This window comes from Mus pahari, chromosome 3 (assembly GCF_900095145.1).
Source record: "Mus pahari chromosome 3, PAHARI_EIJ_v1.1, whole genome shotgun sequence".
Taxonomy (NCBI): domain Eukaryota; kingdom Metazoa; phylum Chordata; class Mammalia; order Rodentia; family Muridae; genus Mus; species Mus pahari.
In genome coordinates, this window is record NC_034592.1 from 26,765,434 (window position 1) to 26,774,192 (window position 8,759).

The window sequence follows — 8,759 nt, forward strand, 5'->3', positions numbered from 1 at the left end:
AGTAGTGGGAGTGGGTGGGTAGGGGAACAGAGGTGGGGGGAGGGGTATGGGAAACTTTCGGGATAGCATTTGAAATGTAAATAAAGAAAATAATAATATAAAAAAAAATAAGCACAGCTAAATGACTTAATGATGCTTTTAAGAATTTGGAAAAAAATAAGAAGAAAGGAAACCCAAATTCAGTAGATGGCAAAAAATAATAAGAAAATCAGAGAAAAAAATCAATGACACATAAATAGTGTCATAGTTTATTTTATGGGCTAGTAAAGTCTGTACCCTACTCATATTTGGTTTGCATATTAATTGTATTTCATTCTCTATCACACATACATCCTTCTGTCTGTCTCTTCTATTGCCTCTCTGTCCCTCTTTTGTTCTCTCACTTTCTTGTGGTACATACTCATATAGAAAAGAACCTAGTGATTATTGTCAATATTTTGCCTAAAAATCTTGTTTGTTCTCCAACTTAATCCCAATCTAAATTACAAATGTCTTTTATTATTTAAATTAATTTTACGAAAGGTATTACTTCTTAGAGTTATGTGAAGGTGCTTTTTGTAGCCCCTTGTGGGGCAATAAACTGTGCATAGGCAGCCTAATCCTTGGTTGAGCTCAGGCTTAAAACCCTGGAGACCCAGCAGATGACTGTCACCTGCAAAAGATGGCAGGTGTTTGGCCATGCCCCTTCAGCCCCTGGCTCCTGTTGCAGCTACAACCCTCCCACAGCTCCCCCCAAAAGAGAGGTCTGTGGCCATCAGTCACATAAGAGCAGCACCAAGCCCTCCCACATGCAAATAAGGTTCCCCAAGCTCTCAGACCAAGCCAATGAGAGGTACCTGCTGTCAGACCCTCAACCACCCTTTTATGTGTTGGGTGGATAAACCAAACAGCAGACCACACCAAGGTGATTCCACGTGAGAGAGATTTATTAAGCAGGGATGGGGTGGGGCGGCAAAGTGAGTAGAAGAGCAGAGGAGAGAGAAAGAGGAGAAGGAGAAAGAGAAGAGAAGAAGAGGGGGGAAGGGGGGAAGGGGGAAGAGAAGAGGAGCGAGGAGGGGTGAAGAGAGGAGGAGAAGAGAGTGAGGAGGGGGTGATCCCCTAATTTATACAGAAAATGACTTCACACCGGTAAGGGGGGGAACTGAGCTAGGTGAGCTGTGGGATTGAGGGTCGTTGTCCTGGCAACGCAGGTCTAGTGTCACATGGTTAGGCCAGGCCTTGGAGTGTCCTGGTGCTAACACACCCCAAAACTGTATGTAAGAATCCTATCCAGGAGGATCAAAGGTGTGCGAGAACTATTCTGTCATCTGAGAGCTTCTGTCATAAGAGCTGTAACACTTGGGAAAAGGCCCGCTCTCCTGAAATGCCACCCCCTTGTACTCCTCCCTGGCTAGCTGGCCTCTCAGTCAGTTGCTCCACATTGCCCAACCCAGCCTGACTCAGTGCAGGGCAATGTGGAGCAACTGAGAGGCACAGCAGAGACAGAGGTGGAGTCAACTGCAGCAGCAGCAGCTCCCCTTTCCTGCTCACACTCTCCCCTTTGTCGGAACCCTTGCACCCAGCTGGGCCAGAGATCTCCGAGGAAAGCCTCCAGCAAACAGGCCCACAGCCCATGAGAAATTTGCCGAATTCCTGGCTCTTGCCATTTCTTTGCTGTCCATTTTGGCATGTTCTCACTTCTGCAATTTTCCTGTTTTTATATGTTAGTCAACTATTGTATTTAACAAACAACCTCTAATTTAGTGGATTGGAATGATAAACTGGTAAGTAACTCACCTATGTGGATTGGGTGGCCCCCTGTTGATTTTCCCAATGTGACCTGTAAGACCTGTAATTATTTGTTCTATGGTGCTGTAGCTCTAGGCTGTTTATGGAAAACAACAGGGGATAAGAAGTTAAACATTCATCTTTGATATTGTTGTTGAAATATGAGGCTGCCAAATTGCTGATGTTTAATTGAAGGTACACAGGATACAAAGACAGGAAAGCAGCAGAGATATGGCAAATTAAAATGGAAGCAATGAAAAGAGATATAAATTTCAACGTCTATCTCTGAGTCTTGAAGCAAAAGGGCTGTCCTGAAGGGTAGCTACATTTGTAAGGATTCTAACATGTCTCCTCTTTTCTAGGAAGATTATTTAGGCACCCCCTTTTTACTGCTGAGGTGTGTAATTGTTGTGGGGCACCTGAACCTACACTTACCTGAATTCCATCTGATGTACTATGATTATATCTACTAACTGATGGAAATGCCACTGGATCGCTTCAGTTTAACATCTAGACTAATTCTTACTGAGAGCACTATTATTTTGTTGCTCACCAACCTCCCTTGATTAGTCGAAGTTTGTTTATGTACTTTCTTATTCAGGCTATTTCTTCGTAGAATTAGAGAGTTGAGTTAAAAACTTTTAAACTACTTTCTAACAACACAGTTTTGAAAGTATATAATTTATTTTTACCATCTAAGTGTCATTTCCACTCTGTTCTTCCTACTTACTTGATTAACTGTCTTGTCTCTGTGCACACTTCAGATGTTATCTGCAGTCAAACAATGATACTTAACTCTGAGGCAAAAAGGTAGGACATCTTTATATCTGATTGAAAGGTGATGGTGTCAATATGAAGGGCCAGGCAAGACTTTGATATACATTGCAATTTCAATATTAGACACTGTGTTGTCTCTCAAATGAAATCTTTTTGCAAAGCATTTTTTTTCAGAATTGCTGAAAGTACATAATTTCTCACTAATTAATGCAATGTGTTATGAATGGCAGAGCTTCTCCATGGTATTATCTAGTTTATTGGTGCAAAGTTTTCCCATGGTGCTATCAAGATTGTTAGTATAGAACTTTTACCATGATGTTATCTAGATTGTTGATAAAGAGGTTTTCCCATGTTGTTATCTAGATTGTAGGTCTACAACATTCCCATAGCAGTATCTAAGTTGTTGGGTGTTATATAGTCACCATATTTTAACTGTGTAGTACTTGTTTTATATGTATCACTGAGTAGAAGACAGTATCAATAGGTTCTTGATCTGAATTTAAAGCGCACTTTAAATTCTGGTTCTTAAGTATAGAAAAGAAGGAAGAAAGAAAGAGAAAGAAAGAAAGAAAGAAAGAAAGAAAGAAAGAAAGAAAGAAAGAAAGAAAGGGAGGAAGAAAGAGAAAGCAAGATAAAACAAACTGTGAGTTTCTCGTGTTAATTAAGACAATTTCAACAATGATAATGCAGTTTCTTTTGTTATTTTAAGTGCAAATTTAAGATTCAGAGTTTATTAAAGGTACACAGGAAATAGGAAAATGAAAAAGAAAATACCTAAAAATTGATGCCTGGATGCTTTCTATGTAATTTGATAATCTTTTATTATAAGAACATTGGAATTCTCAAACACTGAAATACAGTTTTATTTTCCAGAAACAGAGAAGAATAGTGAATAAAATGTTAAGGAGTAACAGTAATGAGGATAATTATAATGACCTCATGGACATAGAGGCAAATGAATTGAATTATGACTTACTTAACTGTTAGTCAATGGTATGGATAATAGACTGTGCCTTTGAAGTTTCTGTTAATGTCTTTTCAGTTGGGTTTCTAACATGGATTTAGTACATGTTCTGCAAACATGGTCCCTGCAGAAGGTCTTCAGAAATACTGGCAATGGGTATAGCTTAGATGCAGATATTCCTGATATATCTCAGAGAAGTGCTCAGGGACTCAAAATTTTGTTAGCTATAATGAAGTTTTCAATAGGATTCACTATAGGTTCTAACAATCCCCAACAATACTCCTAGAACTAACCCAATTTGCATTTCCTGCAGTGTGTTGTTAGAGTCTTCCAGAAATAAAGAAAGAAAGGAAGGCGATAAAAGAGGAAAAGAGGTTATTTACCAAAGTTATTTATATCAATTTCAAATTCAACTTATTAAATTATATATGTAAGTTTAGTATATGTCCCAGGTAAGTTCTTTTGCTGACATTGAAGAACTTGAACAAATGAAAACGAGTACATTAAATTAGGTAGGAATTAATGCTTTTCTATGTTTTCCATCCTTTGTCCTAAAGCCTTTATCTGAAATATAGTGTTCTATGGAATCTATCAATAATATGCTAATTTCCTTTTGTCATTGACTAAAACAGTTTTCTCCTAAGTTTATAGCCCCATGGATCTCCTTGAATTATAAGCACACCTTTCTTAAACAAGCCATTTTGAAATGGCAACAAATAAATGTCTTTGTTTAAGATGTACTTAGGTACTTTAAATTGTGAATAATAACAATACATCCATGTGCTTTGTATATCTATTTAATTCTAGGAGCTATTTACTGAACTTTGTCAAGCCAGCAAGTCACAGTATGAAACTTAGTGAGTTGAGATTTAAGTATTTAATGCACTTGATTTGGTCTTTTAGGCACAGTAGGGAGCTGGTTAAGTGCCTAAGATATTAAGAGTTGCCATCATAACAAGTCCTTTTTTCTTTTCTGAGAGAGGTGTGGGGGTATCAGAATAAACCAAGTCTTTGCAAAGCAGTTGCTAATTCTTCATGCAGCATGCTTCTGAAAAGCCTTGCTGATAACCTGTCACCAAGAACCTATCTGCCTAATTGCAGAAATGTGTTCCTTTCCCTCCACCTTCCACTTTTTTCTCATTAATTTTTTCCTTTTGAGATTATAGCACAGTTACATTTTCCCTTCCTATCCCCCCCAAACTCTCCTAAGTGACCATTCTTGTTCTTTTTCAAATTTATGACCTCTTTTTCCTTTTTTCAAATTGGATATTTAATGTATTTACATTTCAAATGTTATCACTTTTCTCAGTTTCCCCTCCAGAACTCCCCTCTCTCATCCCCCCCTCACCCTGCTTCTGTGAGGATACCCCCCTTTCTACCCACTCACTCCCACCTCACTGCCCTGGCATTCCCCTACACAGGACCAAGGGCATCTCCTCCTATTGATGCCAGACAATGCCACCCTCTGCTACATATGCAGCTGGAGCCATGGGTTCCTCCATGTGTACTCTTTGGTTGGTGTTTTAGTCCCTGGGAGCTCTGGAGGGTCTGGTTGGTTGACATTGTTGTTCTTCCTATGGGGTTGCAAACCCCTTCAGCTCCTTCAGGCCTTTCTCTAATTCTTCTATTAGGGACCCCTGCTAAGTCCAATGGTTGGCTGCGAGCATCCACCTCTGTATTTGTCAGGCTCATGACCTCTTTTTCATTAATTGTTTCATGTGTGTGTGTGTGTGAATATATACATATATTTCTAAAAACATAAGTACAACCTGCTCAGTAGATATAATGCTACCTATATGTATGTTTTTATGGCTGACCATTTGGTATTAGAAAACTAGAACCAAACAAAATGCAGAATTGTGGAGTCCAGTCCTACTAGAAACATCCACAATGTAACTTCTGTAATTTCTCTCATTTAATGTGACAACTTCTTTAACCTATGAACATTCTCACTTGGTCATATAATTATTTATAAAATTACTTAGACTGCTACAATTTCCTTTTCCAGTATCCATGTCTTCTTAGGCCATGTTAAACCTTGAGGTAAATCATGGCTATACTGTTTGCTTTTAAATTTACTAAAGGCAGCTAAGACTTTCTGGGATGGATAGGTGACTGACTCTGTCTGACATTCTGGAGACTTAAGATGTTTTTTGTAGCCAAATCACATATAGAGACTGACAATGGAAAAGAAATGTACTGGTCACCCGATCAGTTGCCTATGTTACTGGTTTTTCAAAAACTCTGTTCAGGAACTTTAAATATCAGATTATAATTTTGAAGGTACATTGATGGAAAATTGTAATTGTCTTCTCATACTGAGTAGGCTATAGAACTTGTTTTTTCCTGTTTTTTGTATCTGGTGATTTAAGATTAAAACTAAATGTATTTGCCTACAAGGAGGCTAGGAAATGGGTCATCTATGCAACATGAGGACCTGTTTTTAAGCTTCAAAAGCCTGTCATAGCTGTGCCCATAAACCCTATGTTGTCAGATACAAAGAAAAGAGTATTACAGTGACTCACTGACTGTCAGGAGGGCTCCAGACACATGAGAGATCCTGTCTCTAAGGAATAACAGAGTAATAGAACAGTTAACCTCCTTTTATGGCCTACACATGTATGTGTGGACATGTATATGTGATTTCATATGTTGTGCCCAAATACACTATACCCCAGAATATTAGTTTAATTTAATTAATTAATTAAACAGTTTTAATACTGTTATCACACTTTATTTTATTAATTTATATGTGTGTATGGCTTAATAAAAAGAACATTTGCTGGGCAGATTAAGTATATGTTATGTAGCTTAGTCTTTTTTGTTTTTTAAATTCACTTTACAACCCAATCTCTGGCTGTTCCCTCTCCTGGTCCTCCTCCCCTTCTCCTCTGAGACAATGAAGGACACTTGGGTCATCTCCTCACCCTGGCACATCAAGTCTCTACAGCGCTAGACACTTCTTCATCCACTGAGACCGGAAAAGCCCTCCAAGTTAGGTGAACAGATTTCACAGATAGCTACATATCTCACAAAGACCAAGCTCCAAATCTGATACATATGTGTGGGGGGCTTTGGGGGAAGCTAGGTCCAACTCATGTATGCTCTTTAGTTGTTGGTTTAGTCTCTGAGAGACCCAAGAGTCCAGGTTAGTTGACACTGTTAGTCTCCCTATGGAGTTTCTATCCCTTTGGGATCCTCAATACTTCCCCCAATTCTTCTATAAGAGTCTCCAAGCTCCATCCAGTATTTGGCTGTTCATCTCTGCATCTGTATAGGTGGAGACTCTCAGAGGACAGCTGTGCTAGGCTCCTGTCTGCAAGTATAACTAATAGTGTCAGGGACTGGCACTTGCCCATGGATGGGTCTCTAGTTCCACTGGTTATTGCTTGGTTATTCCCTCAGTCTCTGTTCCATCATCTGTTCTTGGATTTCTTATAGGCAGGATAAATTTGGGGTTGAAATTTTGTGGATGGTTGGTGTCCCTATCACTCCACTGGGGTTCTTGCCAGGGTGCAGGAGGTAGTCTCTTCAGGTTCCATATCCCCAAAGATATGAGTGTCAGCTAAGGTCAGCCTCATGGATTCTTGGGTGCCTCCCCTATCCTAGATCTCTGGCATGGTGTCAAGATGTTCTCACAAGCTGCAGTTTTCCACTCATTCTCATGGCCATCTTCCCTGTCTTTCCCTACACCTAATCTGAATCCATTCCCATTCCCCTCCCCATCTTTTCTACCACCAAGTTCCCTCCCTCCATCTGCCACTTATGACTATTTTTCTCACCCTTCTAACTGAGATTAAAACATTCTTGCATGGGCCTTCTTTCGTTCTTATGCTTGTCATTTTGGGTCTGGTTTACCTTACTTAAGATGATTGTCTCAATTTCTATCCATTTACATGTAAAAATGGCCATACTACCAAAAGCAATTTACAGATTCAATGCAGTTCACATTGAAATTCTAACACATTGTTTTTACAGATCTTGACAGAGGAATTCTCAACTTCCTCTGGGAAAACAAAAAACCTAGGAAAGCTAAAACAAACCTGAACAATAAAAGAACTTCTCGGCCAGCCCCGAGCCACCTTGGGTGTGAACTTGGACTGTCCCACAGTCCCCAGAGGACTCTCCATGCTGCAGGCACCCTAGCAGATCCAGGATCTTGGGATCACTGGTGAGTGGAATGCAGCGTCTATTCCAAAACAACCTGGAGGGGGCTGTGCCAGCAGGAACAGGGAAAGAGGAAACCCACCTGACCAGTGGCTGGAGTTCCTTCTGGTTGGCACCAGCCCTGGGCCACCTTGGGCATGAACTCAGATGGTCCCATGGTCCCCAGAGGACTCTCCATACCACAGGTGTGTAGCACACCCAGGATCTTAGGATCACTGAGGAGAGTGGGCCTCCAGAGAAGGCTCTGACCCTGGGACTCAGGTGAGAGCACCATCTTGTATCCCGGGTCTCTTAGAGACCAGTCCACACAGGAGAATTTGTGGGCTACAGAAGTAACAGAGCTTCTTGGAGAGGGCTCCCTTCAGGCTTCCATCTTTAGTCATGAGGCAGATCTGAGTTCCAGACCTCTGTGCACCTTCCCTGCAAGAGAAAAGCTGGCATGCAGAGAGTGCTCTGACCACTGGGACTCAGGAGAGAGTTGGACTCCTGGGAGTACTGACAGAAGCTAACAGAATCATAGGAAGAGCAAGCTCCAGACAGAGACAGCTAGAACATCTAACACCAGAGATTACCAGATGGCGAAAGGCAAATGTAAGAATCTTACTAACAGAAACCAAGACCACTCAACATCATCAGAACCCAATACTCCCACCACAGCAAGTCCAGGATACCCCAACACACCCAAAAAGCAAGATTTGAATTTAAAATCATACCTCATGATGCTGGTAGAGGACTTTAAGAAGGGCATTAATAACTCACTTAAAGAAATACAGGAGAACACTGCTAAACAGGTAGAATTCCTTAAAGAGGAAACACAAAATTCCCTTAAAGAATTACAGGAAAACACAACCAAACAGGCAATGGATTTGAACAAAACCATCCAAGACCTAAAAAAGGAAGTAGAAACAATAATAAAAACAACAACAACAACAACAACAACAACAACAACAACAACAAAAAACCCAAAACCAAAGGGAGACAACTCTGGAGATAGAAACCCCAAGAAAGAAATCAGGAACCATAGATGTGAGCATCAGAAAGAGAATACAAGAGCTGGAAGAGAGAATCTCAGATGCAGAAGATT

General features: G+C 40.3%; 1 pseudogene; it reads right to left on the reverse strand.

Moving 5' to 3' along the window:
• The window catches only part of LOC110317860, a 4,821-nt pseudogene extending 3,160 nt beyond the window's left edge, over nucleotides 1-1,661 (reverse strand).
• Between the last annotated feature and the right edge of the window lie 7,098 nt (nucleotides 1,662-8,759).